This window comes from Erithacus rubecula (genome assembly GCF_903797595.1).
Source record: "Erithacus rubecula genome assembly, chromosome: 5".
NCBI lineage: Eukaryota > Metazoa > Chordata > Aves > Passeriformes > Muscicapidae > Erithacus > Erithacus rubecula.
The window spans coordinates 37,274,124-37,299,688 of record NC_136687.1 but is presented as its reverse complement, the minus strand read 5'-3'; the positions used below and the strand labels follow the sequence as shown (position 1 = coordinate 37,299,688).

Here is a 25,565-nt window from a genome sequence, read left to right as displayed (position 1 = left end):
ACTCTTCTTTACTCATATGTTCCTCAGCATACAGATTACAAATTACTTGTGCCTCTGACACAGTCACAGAGCTGGTGACAGAGACAGCCTGGCTCCAAACACCTACTTTGCTGATGGATGGTAGGACTGCAGACAGAGGTTCAAGGCCTGGAAGCATTTAGGTGTGAAATGGTCATTAACTAACAGCACATCCAAGCTGACTTCTGAAAAGCCACAGGAGCATTGCCCTTCTCAGGAGCCACAGCCTGCAAAGGCTTGTTAGCAAAGCCACAGCAGCAGCACGTGAAGGCAGCTGGGGCCACACTGCACCTGAGCAAAACATATCTGAAACCTGTGTCACCAGAAGATTTTGTGAAAGGAGCCCGAGCATCCCTGTAGCTGTGTTTTTATTCCAATGAAAAACTGATTGCTACCCATCTAAGTTAGCATACATTAGTTTTAAAACTTCACAGAAATCTTTTAAGTGACAGCTCAGAATTAAGCTTCTCTTATTGTTCTGATTCTTGTGAAATAAGGTGCCTACCTGTTTCCATTCCAGTACACCTTTTAAGGAAAAATGCTGCGAATAATTACTTCTTCAGGATTTATGCAATGAGCAACCTTTACTGGGTCTGGATGGAATGAGAATTAGGAAGGAAAATTTCCTCCCGAAAGTATTCTCCCTCTTTGGCTCTTTTACTGGAAAAAATATATTGACATTTATTCTTTTATGACTTTTTCATTAATGTTAAGCACTCATTTTAAACTTGTGACATCCATAAACTTAATTTGTGAGGTCTTTCATAGATATGTGGCTTTGTTTTTCACCTCTGCAACACATGGTATTTTATAGGAAGAAGAATAAAATCTGCCTCACAATAACATTCATATCTTTCCAATCTTACCATAACCAGAGGCTAAAGCAGTGCTACACTACATATAATTTACAGATCTTAAGGGGGCTGACAGACCTGGAGTTTTATGTGCCAACAGCTTTGCCCTTGCCAGTATACAATGTGTCATTGAAAGATCTGACCAAGCTGTCAGGAATCCTTCATTCACCAATAAAAGTTTAAGGTTTTGTGGCTTTCAAATCCTGTTAATCTAGGTGGAAAACTTGGTGACAACCCTTAACATTATGTATCTTCCTCAGCTATCTAGTTGCACTAGAGCCCTGAATTTTTAACTGGCTTTGTTCTCTCTGAACAGTTTTGCACAGAGTAAGGAACATATGGGCTTAATTATTCAAGGATTTCTTAGAGTTTGGAAAAAAAACAGAAATCTCATATTTAAAGATTATATTTCACCTAATTAAGCAAAAATAAATTATTTGTTTCAAGAACCGACTCAGTGAAATCTGTCATTCCCTGAATTTCACGGACTGCATGAGTAGGGCATTTGACTGATAAACCCATGGGAACACAGCTGTGATTTTACAGCAACTTTTGAAGGCAATGGCAAGTGTAAACTTCATCGCCTTTACCACATCCTACAATTTATGTCTCACATAGAAGACAAACATCTGCTCCAGAAATTTTAAAAAAGGAAGGAAAAAAATCCCCACAGTAAAGTTCATCAAGATATTTCTCAGTTTAGCAGGAGAAATGAATCCAGTAACAAATCTGAATAGTCTCGAGGATCAATAACTCTTAAAGACCAGCAATACCCAGTACTTTTTAAGAAAATTTAGTGTTCTGTACTGAAACAAAAAAAAAAGAAAAGAACATAAAAGACTCAAAGACATTATAGTACCTTCTTCTGTCATTACACTCAGTTTCAGCTCATTTTAAAAACAGTATTTTCAATCACTCAATCTTTTTAAGGGAAAATGATCGCATTCATAATTTTGTGTGAATTGGCATTTCTACAAGTGTTTCAGCCATGAATGGGTCAACTTGATAGCCTCACATTTGACATACCTTCTTTACTTCAACATCAAAAATAGATAATGCTGATTTTTAAAAGTTACGTGGCCTCTCCACCATAATGGCAATCAAGAGCTCATTTCAATGGCATTTGAAGAATCACAAATTTTAACACAATAAATAATTTCATTTAGGTAAAGTATGTTAAAGAATTTAAAGAAACTTGTATCACAAGGGGACACTAAACTTCTTGCCTCATCACACTTTTGAGCAAACAATTCGATATGCTCATCAGTCTTAGGTGTTGTGATGTGGCTTGACAGTCACAGAATCATAGAATTGTTTAGGTTGGAAAACCCTCTGAGATCATAAAGTGCAACCATTAACCCAGCACTGCCGAGTCCACCACGAAACACATCCCCAAGTACCACATCTACATGTCTGTCCTTTAAATACCTCCAGGGATGGTGGCTCAACCCCTTTGTTGGGCAGCCTGTTCCAGTGTTTGGTTAGCCTTTCAGTAAAGAAGTTTCTCTGAATATCCAATCTAAACCTCCCCTGGAGCAACTTGAGGCAGTTTCTCCTGTGTTACTTGGGAGAAGAGCTTGACCTTCACCTCATTACAACTTCTTTCCAGGATCCCCCCTGAGCCTCTTTTTCTCCAGACTAAACAACCCCAGCTCCCTCAGTTGTTCCTCCTAAGATTTGTGCTCCAGATCCTTCCTCAGCTCCATTGCCCTTCCCTGGGGACACTCCAACACCTCAGTGTCTTTCCTGTAGTGAGGGTCCCAAAACTGAACACAGGATTCCAGGTGTGGCCTCACCAGTGCCGAGTGCAGGGTGATGATCAGTGCCCTGGTCCTGCTGGCCACACCATTGCTGATACAAAATCTCTGAAATATGGAACATCAGAAATCAACAAACAATCTAAAATATAACACCTCTTGTGAGATAATCCAGACAGCATCATAATGAAATTATTAGCTAAAGCTGCAATTCAGAAAGCATTTAATTGTAAATGTCTCTCTTTTTTAAGAGAGATTTTTTGAAACATGTAGCTTTTGAGCTGATACTCAATACCTACACATTTTTCTCTTGAAATTCTTTTTAACTCCTTTTAACTTTTAAACCCATAAAGTAACAAAATACAGTTTATTGAGGTATATTTTTTTAATAAATTCAAAACCAGTGGAGGGGGGGTGAGATTCTGCAGGAAAGCACATCTTTGGTGAGGACAAACTTAGATTAGAAATAAACAACAAGTTGAAATCTGGCCTGGAAAATACCTACTTTGCCAACAGGCCCAGCTGTAAAAGAATGAGGAATGATCAGGAATAGTATGTATGATCAGACCTATTTCTCCCTTTTGAATAAACTATGTCCTTCCTTACAGTCCTGACTATGTCCACACATATGCTAGGAAGGAAGAAATCAAGTCTTCTGGGTGGGCACAGCACAGAGACAAAGGGAAAAAAGATGTAATATTTCTGTTGGTGCACAGTGACAGATAACTGTTTGAAGAAAAAATAACTGGGACTAAAGAGAACCCTGCTTACCAGGCACATTTAGCAATAGTATACTCACTTCTGTAAGGCAAATTTTTATAAATACCTGAATTATAAATGCACTTTAGCACTTCAGGGATTTACAGATGGATAAAATGTTATCAAACATCTTGTAAAGAATGGAGTAATACTGAACTGAGGAGGAAGCTACAAAACTTGTCCAAAAAAGCAGAGGTGTGTGCTTTTTCATTTAGTTTTCAATTTTGTGGATGCCTTCCACGGTGTTCCTCTATTGCTCTCTAGACAGGATTTATTTCATATTTTCTCACCAGCAGATGAAGTTTGCTGAAAATAGGATCTGTAACACACAACTTTCAATCTGGTTTCAAATTTGGCATCCTGACAGCAGCAAGCCAATCCCATAGTGAAAGTGACTTTTAAAAATCTCGTACTTCCTCCCCTTGAGATAGTTCACTACTGAAAGCATTCAGATGGCAAGTTGCTAGTTACATATCACAAAATAGAAGTACAAAGTTCAGTTACACTGCAATTTGTTTCTGATTAGAGGCAATAAAAATGGTGCTGCAGGTTCAGCACTTCTTTTTCAATGTTTGCTATGAAATGTTGAGCACTACATAAATTTTCCAAATGCAGATGTTGACAAATCAGCCTAGGCTTTGAAAAGAAACTCCTAGGCATTTCATCTTTTATCCAAAAATACACAGCACATTACAGAATGCTCTCTCTTCATATCTTTGCAACTCCACTCTTTTCCCACAGATAAAAGTGTTTGGAATTTAATAAAGAAATAATAATTGCACAGTAAAATCAGACTGCAGTCTGTTTCTTTGCACCATCTCCTGTTTTTATTGTGCAATTAAAAGTAATTAGACATGAATAAAAATTAACTTGGGTGTAAGTGCAAAACTCAGTCCAATTAAATAACACTTGGGGCTGAAATGAGACATTTGTGAAATAACAATAAATGATTGTGTGATAGATTGCATCATGGGTGATAGGTAAGGGCAAAGTCAAGTACAGATTGGAAAATCTATCAATGCAATCATCTCTATACATGCAGAACAATTGCAGGTGAGCTCTGCAGCTGACTTGTGTGAAGTTGTTCCTATCCATACTGGCCTCATAGGAAAAGCTAAGCAACTGGCTGAGAGGCACAGCAAGTACTGTAAACTGTTTCACTTTAGTGAAAGCACTGTAGTACTTTAACTATTTAGAGTAAAATTTTCACACATTTCTATAGGTTGTTTTGTATGATCTCTATTTACAACAGGATAATTCTATATTGCTTTCACACAGTAATGAATGCCAATGGAGGGAATTAAAGATGACAAAAAAAAGATAAAATTATCACCATCATAACTGCTATACAGTTTATTCATTCAAGCAAAAAAGCAAAACCTATGGCTGCAAATAAATTCCTAAAAAAGTTATTAAAAAAATTCTTCAGATCATATACGCCTTTAATATTATCTTGCCCCTCTTCTCAAAATCTAATCCACCAGAAATTGTACGGCAAAAGTCTAAGAGAACTGGAATTGTTCAGCCTGGCAAAATGAAGGCTTCCGGGTGTCCTAACTGCAGCCTTCCAGTACCTTCTAGAGAAAAGGTGGAGAGAGGTTATCTACAGTGACAGGACAAGGGGGAGTGAAAAAAAGTGGGCTTAGATTAGGTATTAGAAAGAAATTTTCTCCTGTGAGGATGGTGAAGCACTGACACAGGTTGCCCAGAGAAGTTGTGGACTCCCCATCCCTGGAGGTGTTCAAGCCCAGGTTGGATGGGGCTCTGAGAAACCTGGTCCAGTGGAAGCTGTCCCTGCCCATGGCAGGGGATGTTGGAACAAGATGGTCTTTATGATCCCTTCCAACCAAGGCCACTCTGTGATTCTATTCTTGTGATCTTACCATTACTGAAAACAACCAAAAATATTACTTAAATCATCTACCATATTTGACAACTTCAACCTGCCTTTTATAAAACTCCAAACCCTCAAAAAACAGATGCACTGGTGAATGATTTCCTTAAGATCACATCCCATACTGTTTCTGATTTTTTTAAAATATGTTTTAAAAGCAAAGCAGATAGTGAAACCAAGGGAAGCAATGTTCATATTAAATCTTTCCAGCAGTGTACCAAAAGTTTTATTTGGAAGGTTGTCTGAGAGCTTCAAATGTACACACAGAAATGCAAAGTACTGTATTTGAAGCATTAAATGCAGTAGCTCCAAACACAGAAAACTTGATACACTAGTATCTGGATTTCTGGTTTGAAAAAAAGGAAGTGTTTTTTAATAAAGCCACAATTTGGAATTGAACACAAAATCCAGGTGTTTGTCAAACAAAAGGTCCCACAGAGTGAAATTAGACAAACTGACCAAAAATGCAACCCCCTTTGAGGTTTATTTTTGTTTGCATAATCTTTGGTTAACTCTCATACAGTTCTGTGTATCTAAAGAGGACAGCCCTTTTTGGCAAAGGTAGTGACATGAAGCAGTTCTCCTAATTCCTAGGACCACCAGCAGATGTTGCTATCACTAGGATTTGTCTACACTATGACTGTCAGAGCAGTTCAGAAAGCAAGATGGTCTAAAAAGTTCAGTCCAACTCTGCAAGAATTTGCCTGCTTCCTAAATAAGCACACACAATCTGTAACAAATGCAAAGCTCAAGATTATCATGGTAAAATAGAAATCTTGGATTTCAGCACTTCTCCCCAGAAGGATCCATGAAGCTGTAAATGCAAAAGTTGTAAAGGCATTAATATTAATGATTTACCTTGTGCCAATCCAGACTGCTCAAAATAACTTCAGCTCACAGAGAGTAGGGGAGAAAACCTTCTCTAAACTAAGTACGTACTGAAAGTACCCATCACAGAAGGCTGCATGTCCAAGAATTGCTTTTCAAAAAACATAGCTGTTTTTGTTAATTCTTGTTTATTTTTGTGATTGTTGTTGGGGACTTTGTTGTAGCTACTTTTTAAATCAAACCTGTTTTTATCAGTTAGCCCTCATCAGATCAACACAATTAATCCTAATAGCCTCTTTATCACTATTTTGGACATTGGACATATCAGTAAATGTATATCTTACAGGAAAATATTCAAATCTCAAACAGTACAAGAAACAAAGAATTTCTAAATCTGAATGCCATATTTTTTTTTATTTCAGTTTTGTGCAGTGGTTCTTATAAATAAAAAGCTTATTTTACACAAGAAATTTGATTCATGATTTGAACATGAAAAAAAACAAAACCCAAGACAAAAAAGGGAAAGAAAAACTGAAACAGAAGCTTCTAAATAGATTATATCCGAGCAAGAAAGCTGAAACAAAGGGAGACAGCACTTGCAACGTCCTCATGTTTGTCAGATCACTAGAACTGACAGTGTTCAACCATAGAGAAATAAAAATAGAAGAAAAATCTTCCACTGAGCCTCTGGAAGATATTTCAAGAAGTTCACACATTTCTGAGAGTGTTTCTCCATGCATGGGGGCATGGAGAAAATGTTTTCCTTTTTTAAACATCTAGTAAGGTTGGATAGGATTAAATGAAGAGTTTCTTGAATCCTAAAACCTAATGGGCTCTTTTACTAATATGTTTACATCAATAACAATATTTATACCATTACAATGGTAACATCATACAGAAATTTTAAATTAGCATGGAACTTTACACATTCAATACCACTCCCAGGCATATCAAGTTTTCACAGCAGTTCACCTTCCTTCACTATTGAAAAAAACCATAAAATCAGGAATCTCCTCCTCCTACTGCTGATTTCTACCATCAAATCCACCAGGTATCATCAGTTGAACAACATTCTTCCAAGGAATGGAGAAACATTCAGCTGTTCAAAAATCACCTTCTTCTTTCCTTTAGAACAAACAAACACTCAAGGCCAAGCTGGTTGGAAAATTTAAAATGCCCATAATAAGTTATATCAAAAAGAGGACAAGAAAGAAAACCGTATCTCCAGGAACAGTGATATCTGTTCTGTGCCTCTGAGAAAGAAAAGGCCACACTGGAAATCTGCATATCTCCTATGGTTTACCAGTAGCCTTACTGTCAGATGGTATTAAAACATATATTATGTAATACACTAATGGGGATAAGAGGGTTGCCTAACCTCCCAAGATAATTATATCTAATCTAGTTTCTTGGAAATATACTACCACAGACCAATTAGAGTAGATTCTCCCTGATTTTCCTGCTTATTAAAAATCCCTTCAATACACAATCTACATTCCTAACTACTTCTTCAACAAAGAGGCAAATGTATTTTAGAGTAACCTTGAAATGGAGAACTTAATATCCTTTTAAGCATTTTTCTTTCCCTCATTATTCACTTTGTTCACACCTTCTGGCTGTTAAATTATAGCAAACATGAAGAGAAGTATATATAATCTTGAACGCTGTTAGGCTTGGAGAACTTGTCTGCTAAATTTTTTCTAAATTATTCTAAATCATTACTTTCTAAAAGGGAAAGAAAACACAACTACAAGTCATGCCTTTACATAGCAATAGAAGCCTCACCAAATAACTATCACTGTGCCAAAACCTCAGACTTTGAAAGGGATTTAGTACCTAAGTTCCTCTCATAGAACTTAAAGGTGTATTGGCACCAAAATATTTGGCTCATTTGAGCTTAACCCTCATCAGTTTCTGAAAATTAGTGCAGTGGCTTAATTTAGCAATGCACATTCAAATTACACCCTTTCATCTTCATTACTGCAGGTCCTATTTACTCCTCTTATTTGTGTTATTATATTATCTTAACTTGGGTCTAAATTTTGGGATTGCGTCAAATCCCAGATAAAAGGTGGCAAAATAACTGTCACAACTCTGGCCAAAAGTTCAGATTTTCCAAGTCTGGACTTTGGTGATCCTGGTAAGGCCACAGAAGCTGCATTCTGTACAGGCTGGACAAGCATTTTCTTCCCTGTTACTTCATTCCATGTTGACTCTGTGTTCACACCATCACATACAGCCATACACTTCATTTTGAGCAGAAAAAATGAGCTGCTTTCACGGGTACATTAGAAGCAACAATGAATAATGACACAGTCCCATGAAGGATGATGAAACATGGGTAAAAGTGCACTGTATAAGAAGGAATGCTCAAGGCACAATAACAAAGCTGTTAACAAAAATCTGCCATACTTGCTATATTTAACGTGACAGTAACATAGCAATTGCTATATTTTAATTAGCATTTACTGAAGATGGGATATTAATGAGAAAAAAATTACTGTGTATTAAAAGTACCAATTCAAAATGAAACTAATGAAACCCAAACAGCAGCAACAACAAAAATTAAGGAATGTTTTTTCCCTGATTTCTGCTGATTGCTTACACTGCTTACTTCAGGAATTACTGAAGATTCCCTTCATCTGCTTCACTAAAATTATCAGCAGGCAAATGAAGGCATTCTTGCTGCCATTGATTCCCAAAGACACTGATCAACAAACTTACTCCTTTACGTGCAGGAGGAAAGAAAGGAATCCTGTAAATTGTTTTAGGATTCACCACTTTTCAAAAGAGCTAATTATGATACACCTTTTTTAACAATTGTTTCATAACATGACTTCAACCTTTTGTGAAGAAACATAGTATTCTTGAACTTGAAACCATTATTTTTCTCAGCTGAAACACATTAATTTGACAAACAGTGAACTTGTAAGGTTTTAATCCTTTTAATTAAGACAGTGAATGTTTTAGTAGTAACATGGCTTGACTTACACCTTGATGAATAAGTGCATTTGGATTTTTAATAGAAAATAAAAATCCTTATAAAGAACAGGTACAAGCAACAAATTCACTCCCTCTGCTTAGTATAAAGAATTATTGTCTTCATATAAATACTCATCCACATGTAAGAAGAAATAATAGATCTTTCTAAAATGAAGATATATAAAATTGTAAAATTGGCCTGCACTAACAGATTCACTTTCCCAATTTTTTTTTTCATTTCACTGCTTTTTCCCTTATTCTTCATTAATTTCTTCTATGTTTCTGACCAAGACATGTTTATATTTATCTTTGTGTCACTGTAGCTATGAAAAGTGATTGTGAAAAAAGGAATACAACGATAATGTTTGTAGGATCAACATTGTCATATTTGTAACCAAATATATGGAAAAAGGACTCAAGGGACCTTGGAAACTATACTGTGCAGAGATCTAGGATGAGCAGAAAGTTCATTATTTATCTAGTTTAAAGACTCAAAGCTTTCTAGAGAACTATCAGTTTTGTATTTAACAAATAATATTTAACAGCACTCAAAACTACAGAAACTGTATTCTGTCTTCATTTATTGCAATTGTGATTCATGGTGAGGAACTGCTGTAAGGATTACAGTATTACATTCCTAGTGCAAGACAATAAAAATCTGTATCAGCCTCTCAAATGTGTCGTGGTTTATTAGGGCTATAATTTTGCTGGTTTACCTGCCCAACTATATTTTTATTGTTCACTTGTAAATGGCATCATGGTCTTTTGCATTTTGGAAGCAGACAATATTCAAAGCTTTTGAATAACCAACTGCAGAGAGCAAGACAGGAATTTTACAACTAGTGATACTGAAACAAATTTAAACTCATACAGTATTTCCAAATGACTATCCAAGAATATAAAATACTGTACACTTTTGTGTAAAATAACAGGGTTTCTGTTGAAAGAAAAACAAAACCTGAGCAATGATCCGCACGCTTAGAAATTTAATGGGCTTGATTTATTACATCTTCATCTGATTTTACTAAGACAAATAAATAAATAAAATGTGTATAACACCAAATGTTAGCTGGCTTTTAGCCTTCTGCTGCAGTCTCTTCTAACAGAAGAAAGGAGAGAAAGGATAGGGGAATCACACAATTTATGCTAGTTCAACATCTTTTGTATCTCCCAGAAGCTAGAAATTTGAAGCACCAACCCTCAAAATTCCATTAAACTGATGCTCTTGTGTTATTTGGTCAGACAAATTCTTAAACTGCTCTGTGTTAGAAACCAGTATTAAACTGCAACATCAGACAAAACAGAAAATGAAGGGCCTCACTGCAGAAACAAAAGCTGTGAAACTACAGTTGGTTATAAGAGGAGTTCAAATGAGAGAACTATGTCAGGAAACTTATGCAACTAATGTCTATCCATAAACCCATTACAGGTAGATGGGTGCTGCTTTATTGAGCAGTAATATATAGTTCACACAGTAAATATCGCCATTTTGATTTAACAGCACTATCTGCACTATCAGAACAGCCAATACAATGAAATTAAACCAGGAATCAAGGAGAGGAACTTTTAAAGACAGACCAAACTTTCCTATGTGACTTAGCACAGTTATCAAATGGAAGGAAGTAAAGGGATAGCACATAAATTACTCAAGAGTTTCTAGCTCATGCAACAATTTAAACAACTTAAACCACCTTAACAGTTGTCAGTCACTACATGTCAAACACAACTTATTTCAGTGTAAAATTGTGGCAAAAAGACAACTACCAAATTTGAATGTTTGGCAAAAGAATCAAAAAGACGAATGCCAGAAGTTGCAGAAATCATACTGGGAGAAAAAAAAAAGTGAAGAAAATACACCTTGAGCTGTTTATTATATAAATTCATCTTGCCTATTTGTCATTTAGGAAACTTCAAACCACAAGAAAAATCATATTATAACTAACTTCAGAATTAATTTTTTTGGAACTCTATGATGAAACTAAAAAAAAACCAAAAAAACTCTTAAGCCATACTTAGAGTGTATTCTTAAGATATTCTGAAAGGTGGTTTTTTTTTTAATTAATACTTTCAGAGGAAAAACCAGTAACTTTTATTGCAGTAATTTTTTGTTGTTGTTTAAGCTGGTTTATTTAGCAAATACTACCAACAAAATGTAAGCAAAGACTAGGAACTTCAATTATATTTTCATTTTAAATTTTAACACTATCAAAGCAAGTAAATTTCCTAGTTTTATTCAGGGACATACCTGCACCATGTCTGCTGAATCTTTTCAACTGAGAGACAGCACAAAGCATTTTGGCCAAAGAGTTAAAGTTCAGCAAGACTTTTAGCAAGAAAAAACACCTCCATAATGAAAAGTGTTGAACAACATTAACTATGAATACTGCTAATTTGTTATCTTAGCAAGCTTCCTGAAAAAACACTTGTACATTCACACATACATGTGTGTCATGGGGTGAAACTTACTTGAAGCTTACTTCATATAAAACAGGGCCTGAACCATAGGTATGCTCACCAATCAGATGACAATTTGAAAAACAAATATAATTGTCCCTGAAAACAAATGTAAATGGGCGTGAGACTCAAAATCTCTGTCAAATGAGAGGGTCTATCTCATTTCCCAGCTATACAAGGAGAGAAAATAGAGCAGTCATATAACTTGGTTGTTTTCATGTCTTCACGGTGAGAGGCCAGAGGGTCATAGCAACCCAGGAAACAACTATGAATGGGAAAAAATCAGAGATTAGTTGGGGGCCAGACAACAATGAAGTAATTGGCATGTTAATCTGAGCACCCATGTCAGGAACCAATAAAGAGTGGAGATAGGTGCCTGCCAATGAGAAACCCTCTATGAGTGCCACAGACCATGCAGAAGGCTGAGTCTGATGTGGAACAGATGACACATGGACCCTTTGGAGCAGCTGCCCCCAGCCTATGGAGCCACTCAACTGGCCCAAGGGGGAAGGGGACTTGCTCAGTGTGTGCATCCTCACAGCACCTGCCAATCTCATAGAAAAGAAATCTTACTACAGAAATTGCTGTCAACCCACTCTACCATTCTGGTTGGCAATGTTTTTTTACCAAATACTTCTATGCCATGCTGTGCTCCAGTTCTTGCAGGTACCAACCTATATTCCCCTGAGAAAACATTTTTTTTCCCCTCTAGAAGGTTCTATTTTATGTGCAGAACTTTCCCACATTAAATCCACAATAATATTGCTAAGGAATAGCAATTGAATTTGCACTCGGGGGACCTCAAAATGCAATAACACGCACTTCAAAAATCACTCAGGTTAAATTCATTTTGCCATCACCACATTTTTAACGTATTACTGAGAGGTGGGAACTAACTACCATCAAATATTAAAATAATATGTTTCTTTATTAAATTAAGATAGTGTTTCTTATTTAAAGTCGTGAAAATTAAAACTTATCTGATTTATTAAGTGGTATTTAGCATTAAGTGAAAATCCTGTGAACACCTCATACTGTTATACAACTCTGCATTTAGCAACTACTCCAAATCTGAAAGCTAAAAACACAATAGGTATCATTAGACTTCATTTCTAAATGTCATATAGGAAGAGAGGTATTGACTTTATGTAGTCATGGACAATACTTAAGGAGAATGCACAAAGATTAATTATTGATGTTGAGAAATATTTGAAAATAATTTCCCACTCATCAATTCCACTTACATTAGGTAAAAATAATACAGATATTCTAAATGCTTGATCACGAGCTTCAATATTTTTTTTCTGTTTGAAATGGGAGTTTTCAATCTATTTTCAATTATTTAATGAGTTACTGCTTCATCTTTTATGCATAATTTCAGGCTTTCTTCAAGAAAGTTTCCTATTAAAATAAACAAAACCCCAAAAAAGTGCAAATGTAATTACAGAAATAGCTTCAGATGCCCTTTACACTGGGAAAAAGTAATTATGTCAGAGAACTACTATATCCTCTGACACAGGCCAGATTTCTGCACACAGAAGGTAGACTTGCAGGCACATACACCTGGCATCTTCAGGTTGCAGACTGTTGCTCTCCAACAGTCATGAAAGTTGCACAAATTCATACTAATAGCAGGATCAGTGTGCCTAGCTTTGTCAAGAGGCACCTTCTACCAGCTGCTCAGCTCTGCAAAGTGGAGATTTCTTGATAGCTTTTTTCTTTTAAACCTTTAGTTTTTACACAGAAAAAAAAAATCCACAAAATTACAGTTGGCATTTCTGCTGCACACTCTTTACAGCCTGTGCATTTATTTCCTTTTGTGCAAGACAAATTTTATAGAGCATCTACTCAGTTCACAAAGTGTACAGAATTGATTTTCCCAGTGACACACTCTGCTGTTTTTCTATCCACAACTGTACATGCATGACAAATAATTGCTATTCAGACATGTATTTTCAGGTGCAGAAATGAAGGCTAATGTTTCATAATGTGGTTTTTGGTACATTATACCTAATGTAGCTGACTTCATGAGGACACCTGCAAAGGTTCCCTGTTGCTTTGTGCATAAAATAGATGTGTTTTTTACCCTGAAACTGCCATCCTTCCTCTGTGTTTGCCAAAAACAGCCCTTTTCATCAAAGGAGTAAATTTGGGCAAGTCTTTGCTCAAGGTTCAAGTTTTTCAAAACTTTATTCTCTGGCAGTCACGAGTAAATACTTCTCATGATTATCATAAAGGTGCTTTTAGCCCATATCTGATGGCCTCAATTTGTTACAATTTCTGTGAAATTGTATCACAGGTAGCTTTACGAGGCATAAAAAATTCCCTTTGGAACTGTCATGAAAAACAACACCCTACACATTGTTGGAAAAGACAGAAAAACAATCCATACACCAGCATAGAACCCCTGGCATAGAATAGACTTATTATTCCTTATAAAACCAGCTTTTTAACTAAAATGACTCCTACATGGAGCACTCAATGAGCATAAATAATCAAGCTCATTAGATAAAGCAAAGATACCATGGATATAAAACAGCCAAAGCCCATCATGTGGAAAAAAACCATCAAAAATCCCGAAAACCAAACCAACCAAAACAAAACAAAACCCAAATACCACACCACTTCAAAAAAAACTTTGTTTAAAAAATGGCTAATTATTCAGATAATATATTTGAACATAGCTTCAGCAGCCAACCTAGACCACAAAAGACAGCACAATCAATGACTGAGAAGCCCCCAGTACATAGACCAACATGCAAAGCAAGTAATGAAAGAAAACATACAGATGAATGGTGATAAAAGTTGTTTTGTCTTCTTCATCATGGGAAGGACAGTAAGTGGATCTGTTTCTACAAATTACATCTGAATTGGTAGTTCACCATTAAACATTTTAGCACCAATCAGGCAGAATAAAGACCAAACAAATACCATCTAGCTTTTCTCTCATTAAACTGAAGTAGCATAAAATTGGGAATAGGTATTTGCACTGCAGACATGAGAACTCAGACACACTATTATGTCTTATAATGCCACCTAAACTTATGTGATACATAACATTACATTATTACTTTCAGTATCACCAAAATTTTCATTATCAGTAATGTAAGGAGACATAAAAGCTATTCTGCAGTCAAAATGTTTGATTTCAAGGCCATGTCTACTTTGACGAATTATCTGATAGAAGAGCTAGAACATTAACAGAGTTTGACTGTTTTATTTTGAACAGAGTAATACTTCACTGGTAGAAGGGGTACAACATTTGAATCTTAAATGTTCCACCCCTCTGATTCTACTCAGTGCCAAACACTATTCTGCCAGAAAGTGAATAGCAGAGAGAATATGATTCTGCACACCAGAAAGTATCAAGTCTTAATGTAGGGCTTCCAAGGGAAAGAACAAATAACAAAATAGAGGTCACATTGAAGAGCTTAGTTTAACATCAGCCAGACACATTTCACCTGTACTCAACTTACCTGTACATCAGGTTTCCTTGCAGAGATATCTATATTAATTGTGGCAATCATTTTAGCAAAAACCACTATATGAATCAATAACCCGATTATTGAATGTTTAAATTTTCCCCTAATTCAGGGTAAATTGAGTCTAGTAAAACGCTGGAGGCTAACCATTTTTTTCAGATCAGACACAAAAGTGATACTTCCAAGTTTTAAAGAACATGTCAGTCACTTTTGTTATGGCAGCATTGTCAAGTGTGGAGCAGAGTAGCTATTCCCAGTCACGCCATAATTCACTTGTTTAAGTTTAGCTGTCTGACAATAAAGGTTACATTAGCTTCAGAGAGAAAACTGATTCTGTCATATTTCTCCTAAAACACTTGGACAGCAGCGATTCAAAAGCAGAGAGTTCTGTATTAAGATCTTAATTCAAAATCCTCTGTTCAGGTTAGCTGGCAGCAGATGCTGAAACCATGAAACCTCTGGAAGTAAAAAAAGCAATGCACATTCTTAGAGCTGTATTATTAAGCAAGAATGCCAAATCTCTCTTACAAGCCATTGCCTTGCATTCAAGATTACAAGGAAAAAAGCTTGATAACACAATCTGTGAAAATATGCATAACCTATTCTGAATGGTTTGACTTTTTCTTTAGTTTGAAATGTTTTGAAGCAGCCAATTCTGAATGATGATCTTTCAGCCCACCATCTTTTCAAATGGTGATTCTTTTTAACTCCTTGTACATTTGGTTTGACAGCACTTTCATAACCAGTCTACCAAGTGTTTTATGTTATCAGAAATATGAACTGTGAGCCTGACTAGAACACAAGAATCTTGAAATAACTTATGAAAATGTTAAACTGCCCTTCTACCTATCTGCTAAAGCCACAGAAGAACAGTAACATGATTTATGAACACATAAATCACAGAAAATAAAGACTGTATTGTTGAATTTAAAAAATCCTCAAACACTCAACCAAATAAAAGACATCAAACTCTATTAGTCTTCAATTTTTTTTTATAATTTATGATCTTAGTTTTTATCTGTTAATATGCAGAAAATTTTAAATGGGCAGTGAAACAAGTAGTCCAAATTCTTAACCACACTCAATACATCTACAAGAGAAAAGTGACTAACATTTGTATTTTAAACAAAGCTTAAGATGGCAAAAAACTTGGAGTCTCCACATGAGAAATAGGTTGATCCAAACTGTACCATATGCACAGAACTTCTATGATTATGTGGGAACAATAAAAGTGTAAGAGTTTATTGTTTCCATGGAAACTTTTTACCTATAGGATCCACCCACAGGAAACAGCACAACACATCCACATCCTTTATTAAATGGACTTCACTGGGGGATTTCATAATGTTCTGTGAAATCAGAAGGAGCAGTGCCACACTTACTTCAGAGGAGAAAAAGGAAAGCATAGAAAATTACATTACAATTAGAACCAAAGTAAGAGAACTGCAAGGTGTCCATCAAATGTATTCCATCAAATTGTCAAAGAACAGAATTCATAGATATAGAGGGAGCAGGAAGAAATACAGCAGAAAAACTTCCATCAAAAATAACACTATTTTCATGCATTAAATGGTTCAACGATATAATGGTTGTTCTGCAAAGAGAACCATCAGCAAACCAGCATTTAGTGCTCTCACTGTGGCTCAAGAGGGCCAAACCACACTATCTGCAGTGTGCATTCCTCACTAATGAGACTTGAAGCACATTTCAGGCACAGCATGTGGATAGGCTGAGCTCACAGCAGCACTGCCCTGTGCATGCTGTGACCTCCTTTCCTCACTGGAGGAGACTGCAGCAGCATTAGAGGGTCTTAACAGGCATTCCTGTTGCTGCCCATCTGTAACAGTCTGAGACAGCACTCTCAGATGGTTCAGCAATTCACATTGCCACCTGTGTCTGAGCTCTTGTATTCAGAGCCAAAGTCTGGAAGTGGTTAGAAAAGTGGAGATACAGTGTCCTTCCAGGCACACAGCATTCACACCTCCCAGACTGACTCCTCTCTGGGCCATGAACACTGTCTAACCACACACAGCTCTCTCTAGCTGCACCCAGTATGTGATACAACATGCTCCGACATCCTGGTGCCCACTCACCACTACTGCAGGGCTCACTGCCAGAAAGGCAAACACCTATTTCACCAGCACAGTGCACTGTTTTCACAATAGTGAAAGGTTTCACAAGGTTTGACCAGTTAACCATTTGCCCTGTAGTAAAGTCTTGCCTGCCACTGGAGAAGTCAAGTGATCAGAAGGATTTTGGTTTCCTCTCAGAGTGTCTGAAGTCAATGGAAGGAATAGCTAAATATAGCTAAAACTTAGAAATACTAACAGGGCATTGCTGCCTGACTCTTACTCTCCCTTCATTTTGTTCTTGCATGGAATACTTGACATTTATACCCTACACTGAAATGAAGGTTACTGATTTCTTGCCCAGAAGCACAGGGAGTACTAAGAGGGCAAAGTGCTTGCTGTATCTTTACCCCTCTCAACAAAGCCATTGCAACAGACTACTACAGTAATGGTAGAGTACAGGATGGAAAAGCCTCCTTTTAAGCATCTGCAAGCATGACATTTTAAGAGAAATGACAGTGTGGGGGTTTTCTATTTGGGCTGCCACTAGACAACAAATCTCTCTAATAAGACAAGCATTTCTTTAAAAGCAATAAGACATCACTGTCTTATTTTTCACTGTTTCAGCATGATGTTACTGTAAAATGCAGCTATATCTCAAATATATCTAGTGAGTAAACTAAAAGGGTTTCCTTAGGATCACATATCAGGAGGTTGACATACACCTAATCACTCCAGGAGAGAGTTACCTTATTATTGACACTGAAGTAATTTAACCTTTTATACTTACATAATCCTATGACTACATAGCTGGACATGCTTGGCTAATAACTGAGATAAATGAAGGTATAGACATGCTAACAACTGAAAAGTTTCATTCCACAACACAGATAGTCTTAAGAAACATATTCTGAACAAGGAAATGCTTCCACAGTCTACACATACTGTTTCCTGCTGCCACAATTTTAAAAGGCAGCACTGATAGGGAAATGAAGTCCTGAATCTCATGTATTCAAAGTCTAAGAAGAGTTGAAAGATCAAAGCAGGCTGAGAGCCATCCTCCATCTTCTTATTAAAGTCAAATCATTCCACCCTGGAATGTAAAATACTCCTGATGTTTGTATTCCCATTAAAAGTAAGGTTACACTGTTGTCAAATTACACTCTCTAATACAAAATCTTGCCCTTTTCTTGAAAATAAAAACAAAACCAAAAAACAAGTTAAAAAAACCTCAAATAATGAAGTTGCAAATGTACATATAAATAGGAGCCTAAGAGATATGAGTATTTTTAAAAAATTGTTTCTAGACACAAGAAAAGCCTCTGCAGCAGAGGGGAGAGGGGCTGTGACAGACCCAAGTGATCTCAGTTGTGGTGGAACAATGCTTTCATCACTAAGCACAGAATTCAGCAGAGCTGTAATAACCACCTCATTTTAAAGGACAAGAATCAAGAAGTCTCATGCAATTTGAGTAGTTTACACATGTGCACACTGCAGAAACTAGAAATGCATTTCTAATACACTTATGAAAATTCTCTGAAGCCAGGAAGCTTCCAAAGCTGGTTATATGAGCTGACAGTGTTGTCTCCACTAGACAGAAAATACTCTTTCACTTTCATGGTAACACTGAGAAACATTCACTGTGTCTTTGAGAAAGACCCTCAAGTTGGGCAACTGTTCTCTGCCTTAGGAAAAAAAAAATCATACCAAACTCAGCATTATTTTCTTCATGGTCATGAAGAAGAATTAAATATCACTGTCAATAATAACAATTTTAGTATTAATAGCAATTATTTTATATAATTGGATATGCCTGAATACACAGGATTTTAAAATTTCTTGTTCAGATAGCTAGATTCAGACAAAACTGGTGAAACCTATCAGGCTAGCAACAGTTTTGGAAAGCTGTCAGTATATTCAAGCAATTTGAGCCTCTATTACATTTGTTTCTTAACTAATCAAATAGTTGTCAACAACAAGATTTCACTGCTGAGAGTTGTCTTTAAACAGAACAAGATATGGTGGGGTATATGTGACCATGGAAGCTACTTTAAAAAATGCTGACTAGATTCAAAAATAATTGTTAAAAATGAGTCTTGGGACACAGGCTTTGCTGATGCCAAAGTTCTGCCTTCGATAACTTGTATTTGAACTTTATTTGTAACATGCCAATGCCCCAGAAGAAAACCATCTCCACCAGGGCAAACAGCTCACAGAACACTGTTCTCATAATGGAAATCAGTGAGAAAGGTACCTAGAGTAAATAATCTGATTTTCAGCTTCCTGAACTGTATCCAGCCCCTGGTACCTATTCAGCTACCAGGTTTAGGCACTACAGCACATTCTGCAAACTGTCTCAATTACAGACATTGCTTCAATACAATTCAGGACTCAAGTAAGTCATAAAACTAAAGTATAGAAGCTTATACCTGAAGACAAGACAAAAAACCATCAATTAAAGATGGAAAACTTTTGTGTTCATGGTTTTGGTTCGCTGGGGTTTTCCCTTTATTTTTAAAAAACACAATTTAGCAGGAAAATTCTACAATTAATTTTAATACAGAAACTCTTCCTCTGTAAAACCTCAGATTAACTTTAGAGAGAAATCCAAATTAAGTGAAATCTGAAGCCTAATATTTTAAACTCAGAGGCATTTTACAGTAGGAGGGAAAACTACACACATAAGCCCAATTCAATTTATTGGAACTGGGAATTCCAGATATAAAAGGAATAATAAAATCTTTCTTCATGAGACTTGTAGTCAGACCTCAGCAGCAACAAAGACATATGCCAGCAGATTGTAAGCACTGGCTACAAACATAAAGAGGCAGAAGGCTACTGAGATATGGAATCTTGAGGTTCAAATCCTTTATCAGTGAAAAAATCAATTTTAAAATCAATATTGGTATTGGATGCTTAGTCAATACACAGCAAATCGGAGAGATATGCTTTCACAGACTTTTCATAACAAGCCTGACCAAGAAAAAACTACCATGCAGGCAGTAGCCTTTGCATAATCTTATCAGGAAAAGCAGCCTATAAGGAATTGCATTATCCCAATGCATGCTAATAAAAGCACAGCAAGGAATCTCTTATTTTCTTACTGGTAGCACAGTAGTGTTTTTATTCACAGAAATATAAGAAACAATGTTTCAAAATTATAACAAACCCATCACGTTAACATTTCCCATTTCTCTCTTAATGTCATGAAACTGCTTGTCATAATCATTGTCATAAGCATTGGTAGACCAAAATAATAATAGTTCCCAAACAGGGAGCAGAAGACTTACTGATAAAGAAATTAATTTTCTAAAGCATCTTAAAGATAACTAAGCATGCCACAGGCTGATTTATGGGTGTACTTTGGGAGCACTTCAACCATTGATCACAGGAGCAATCTATCACCACAAAAATACAGAAAAATTTCACTAGGAAGAGTCTGAAACTGCAGATGCAGTTGGATTTCCATACAAACATAACACTGAAGTCCAAACAATGGTCATGTCAAGAAAAGAAAAGATACCATACAATATTGATGATAAACAGAGATTTTGCCATAAATTGTGTGTGACATCATGTTCAACATCAGCCTTACATTAAGAAAAACTATGAAGGGAAAGCAATATATGTCAGAGTATATCAGTAATCTGATTCATATGCTAGAGCTTCCCCTCCCCATTCTCCCACCCCCACATCTCTTACTGAATAAAAAATCTCCTAAAAAGACTGTAATTACATGACTCTCCCCAGGCAGCTGTCATTGATAAGAAACATCCTTAACCTTCCTGCAGAAACAAAATCTCAGTGTATTTTAGGTAATAAATGACCATACCTATTTATCTGTTAAATTCTATCTAAGAAATTTTTAGAATATGAGATAATCAGTCATAAACCAAAACCATCTATCTGGCTTATGAACTATTTCACCTATAACCTGCAATTCTAAGAGTTTTATTCCTCGCATTATATGCCTTAAGACATTTTATTAGCACTGTGTGTAAGTGCAATTTTCATATATTAAGAGTTACACTATTTTCAACCTTTGTTAAAGTGATCAAAGCCACTAACAAATTTAACTACACTAAACATTATGCCTCCCCATGTAAAAGCAAAAACCAAACCAAACCCAAAGAAAACACACACAGACAACCCCAAAAATAAAACAGCCAGACAAAAAACCCACAATAAAACCCAATAATTTGACTTAAAGTTGTAAGGCAATAAAACAACATCAACATGTAAAGCCTTTATCTTTTATCCTTAATTACAGATGCTTCTAGTATCAAATATCTCTGTATGTACCTCACAACTGCCATGAAAATAATTTAACAGGAATGGAAAAGCACTTTCTTTGTAGCATATAAGGAAGTCTAAGTCTTTAAAAATATTTCATCTATCACTATATCTATTTAAAAATAGTAGATGTATTTAATAGACTTATTTAATTTAAAATTAAGTAGGCAACAAGTAAGATAACACAGATGAATGTAAAACAATTCATTCTCATCAATAACATTTAGCTACTGCTTCCTCCTTTAAAAAAACACATCAATTCCTCCTAAACTACTTACAAGCTTTAAGGCAAACATTAGCAGTTACTCTATCTGGTACTTAAAATAAACATTAGCAGCTACTCAAAAGCGCCATTTAGAAGACCCCTTAGGTTTCAGTCTCAATTCTGACTTGAAGATCTCTTTATAAAAAAAATATATGCTCTACAAAAGAAATGAGCATACATCATTTTGAGTAACATATTCTTGTATTTTTTTCTTCTAGGTAAAAACTGTACAAAAAACCCACCAAGTCCAAATCCAATTTACTATACTCTTTCATAATTTCCTAGTATTTAAGATTTAAAGCCTCAAAGTTACAGGTCTCATTCTTACTGCTTTTGAGAAGGCAGAACATGAAAACATTGCTGAAGGAAACAGAGGTCTGAAGCTTCCTTCACAGAACAGAACAGAACTGTGCAGGCCGCAGAGCTAAATTTCAAAGTACAATACAGAGTGGAGTGAGGATTCCTCCTTGCAATTTATTGCATTCCGTGTTCTGTAAAGGAAACTAAGAGTCACCATCACCTCTGCCAGAATACTAAGCCCAGAGAAACACAATAGGCATAAGAAGAAAACCATTTATCTGAGCAACGGGAAATGAGTTACGAGGAAATAATCAAAACTACAAATATAGCAACAATAACGTGGCTAATTTGTTACTTGCTACCTAGAGAATATCAAAGTTTGTAACATCTTTAGGATATTGGGTTGGGTTTTGGGGCAACAGAGAAAGACTCATCACTGTAACAAACACACTAGCATATGAATGTGTCCAAAATCCATATGACAAAGGTTATTTGGTTGGGGTTCTATTTTTTTTCAAAGTCCTGCAAAGTAACCAAATCAAGATTCACTGATGTTTGCCCCTGCTTTTTTCATTAAGGTTATCTTCTACTCTGAAATTTTTACTTTCAGGCAACACATAAATTTTCCAGTACCATGTATTGAAAACTGGTTAAGCTGAAAAGGTGTAGTATCTACACATTTAGTTTGGCACTAAGGAATGTTTTCTCTACCATATAATGAAAATTTTCAGCTTTTACAAACTTGCTCCTACCATTCTAAGTGTACAGCATTCAAATCTGGCTTTCCACAGTAGTCATGGCAGTTTATTCCATGACCCTTGCAAACTCTTGGACAGTGTTAGTGTTTTTGCTGACGTTCACTCATCTGCCCTGTTCAATTTTCTCACTGGATGAAATCTTCTTTCTGTACTGAACTTACTTTAGAAAAATAATTCATGTTCACACATAAAGTAAGGCTATTTTATGAACTTCAGAGTGTATGTTCAAAACTAAATGATAAAATTATGAGCCAGAGTAGGCATTTCATCAGCCATTTTCAGGACTTTAGTTTTTCAGGAATCAAACATATTTCTTTTATCTTTTTTTATAACAGTAGAGAAAATCAACCAGAAGTTCAATGTAACTGTTGAAATATTATATACATATAAAATGGGTGTCATATATTATGATGACATTGGTCCCAAGGCACTAAAGTCTATGTATTAAAAAAACTAACCAATTTTGGAGCCCTGATGGCATAATTTGATCTTTAGGTTACTGACTTAATTCACTGTAAACAAGAGTTGTATTAGTAAATCTGGAAATAGATGCCCAAGAGTTTTCCTGTGTCACAGAAACCCAGTTTCACACTTCACTATAAACTCATGATATTTCTCAAAAAGAAAGTTGAATTAATCACTTAATTAAAAAAAAAGCCACATCATGTTGTGAATGCACTTTAGTGTTAATTTCTGCCACAAACTTTTCCAACTTCAGTACTAAAACAGTAAGAAAGACAGCTTGTACATTTAAATGTTTGGGGCAAAAGCAGAAGCATTAATGACTGGTAAGCTCTCCTCAAATCAGTGAAACAAACTAGCAGAAGGTTTTACCTGTGTATGGAAATGTTGTGTAGAGCTGCTACAACAGGTTATTCAACACCTAAGCATCTTCATTGCTTCCTTATGGAAAAAATCTACTTCATCTTTAGGCTACATTCAAAGAGGCTCTATAGCTAAATTTCATGTAAATTCCATTGTCAGCCACAACTTCCGCTCATTATTGAGGTGAACTGCTGAAAAATTGCAGGAATAGCCTGCACAAAAGTTTGACTCCCGCAAAGGACACTGCATAGAAAGACTACCTGAAACACTCCCTGTAGCCATTGTTATCACACCTCTACTTAAGAATTGTCCAGAGGTCCACTATGGGCACTTGGGGCTCTGCAGATATACTGCACTTAACATCCTTAGTGACAGATCAGTGTTAGGTAATCATCTCTATCTGTGTACAGACAGATATTAAAGCCTTCAGATAAACATGTATCAGCATCTAAATATCACAGAAAAGCATTATAGAATGAGTTCCATCATTAAGAACCTCAGTTGTGTATGACTAAGGCAGATTTACGAATTGACCATGAACTTGAAAACAGTTCACTGCATCCTGCTCTGCAGTTAGACAGAAGATGAACTCTTCTCCATAAATTTTAATGCTGTTGTATGAATGTAACGGAAAATTCTTTAGCAATAATAGGATTTGGCATACAATCCTAACAATTGTTATCCCTAGCAACTAGGAAGACCTTTTGGACATTTCCTTTTTTCACGTGTTCCTGAACCAGCTTGACGCTCTCAGCTAGAACCCATTTAACTACTTTATTTAGCTTTCACCTCAAAAATCCTGCTAATGGAAAGGCAGAGGAACCAGATACTTGCAGAAACGATGTCAGAATATCCTCACCAAGATAAACACTGAGTACCAGCTAGGGAAGTTTCCCTTTGCGAGAAGCATACTGTGCAGGATTTGCAGGGGTAGACCACCGTCTACATAAACCTGAGCAATCTGTCTTGACTTGACAATAAAAAGGCTGGTTTACTACTCCCAAATTACATCCACAAAACAAACCTGAACATCATCATAATCTACCTAAACAGGTAAATGGGAAAAGCAGTCTTTACTGCTTGGCCTACTATCCCCACCAATAGCACTAGAGAGTTTTTACACTGTATAAATTCCAGCCATCTGCCTTTTAGGATAAGCAGAAATTTGAACAGAATTAATAGGCTCTGACCAGCAGAGAGCAATTTGGCAAATACAATTCAATGAATACCATGTACTTTAACTTTGGTTGGGAGTTTTGTAGGGTTGGTGTTAGGTACTTTTTATACTAAGCTTAGAAGAGAACTTTAATAAACTTAGTTATCCATGTCATTTTGCTCTTTTCTTATATATAACTTCTACAACATTTAAGAAGAAACTTTCTGAGACACTGGAGTCTTGCTGAAATGAGGCAACCCAACCCTCACAGGGGAAAAAAAACAAACCCAAAACAGAAAAGTGCATTAGAAGATTCTTACAGCTCAGAACGTCCACACTTCCCCCACCCCTCTAAATTAAGTCTCACATTTATCTGATTCCTGTGTGACTATTGCATGCATTCTTCAGTTGACTCTGATGATCAACTTAAAACAAGAATGTCAGAGAACAATTTAAGCCAGATAACATTATATACTTCTGCTTTTCATGCCTTGAGCCTTAGTACAAAAAACAGCTTTCACCCGAACCTTCACCTTTAACCAATTAATGGAAGAATAAAACCAAACCAAAATTTTCTATTTCAGGACAGAAATCCCGAAATATTATGACTCTTAGGACTGTGCTACCAGTTAACAACTGGAGACTACTTTGAGAGAAGGATGCTACTTACACTCAAAGTGCTCAAATGAAAAACATAATAATCCTTTTCAGTGAACTTGTCATAGCCAAATATTGAGCAAAAATACTGTCTTAAATTTAAAGATTAAAGAACCCCATGCAATACTTTTCCACAGTCACACAGACCTGTTATGAATATCAACCATCTGTTGAACTTAATTTCCTGAAAACTACGTTACACAATCCACAGGGA

At 36.1% G+C, this 25,565-nt stretch overlaps 1 protein-coding gene across 4 annotated transcripts in view; it reads right to left on the bottom strand.

The window, feature by feature from the left end:
* The window catches only part of MARCHF1 (membrane associated ring-CH-type finger 1), a 229,990-nt gene that overhangs the window by 106,569 nt on the left and 97,856 nt on the right, over positions 1-25,565 (bottom strand). The gene's annotated exons all lie outside the window — the stretch shown is intronic.